We start from the raw sequence: 352 nt of genomic DNA on the forward strand, positions 1-352 counted from the left end.
TCTGTGAAATGGGGCATCAGATGCGTTTCCGCGGCGTAGGCATAGCAAGCTAGCTAGCTAACGGCACAATGTAGCGGGAGGAACGGAGCTCGTCCTATTTCAATCACTCGATGCGACGCCCAAGTTTCAGTTGTGATAGAAGGGGCTCGCTCGGGTTCTGATATTGCCGTCGAATCATGCCCGATTTGGCGCTGTAACCCCCCCCCCCCTCAAAAAAGAAAAATGATAAGGAAAACTGAAACGGTGGGAAATGGTTTAGAGTGGCATCTCCACATTTGAGTCCAAGCTCGTTGTCGGTCTTTGCTCCTTTTCCGCAAAGACCTGGAAAGTTTCTGAATTGACTTTCGCCGGG

At 50.9% G+C, this 352-nt stretch overlaps 1 protein-coding gene across 1 annotated transcript in view; it reads right to left on the reverse strand.

The window, feature by feature from the left end:
- The window catches only part of taf3 (TAF3 RNA polymerase II, TATA box binding protein (TBP)-associated facto), a 12,374-nt gene that overhangs the window by 8,653 nt on the left and 3,369 nt on the right, over window positions 1-352 (reverse strand). The window lies entirely within an intron of this gene.

The sequence above is a fragment of the Hippocampus comes genome, unplaced genomic scaffold (genome assembly GCF_001891065.2).
Source record: "Hippocampus comes isolate QL1 unplaced genomic scaffold, H_comes_QL1_v1.1 scaffold299, whole genome shotgun sequence".
NCBI lineage: Eukaryota > Metazoa > Chordata > Actinopteri > Syngnathiformes > Syngnathidae > Hippocampus > Hippocampus comes.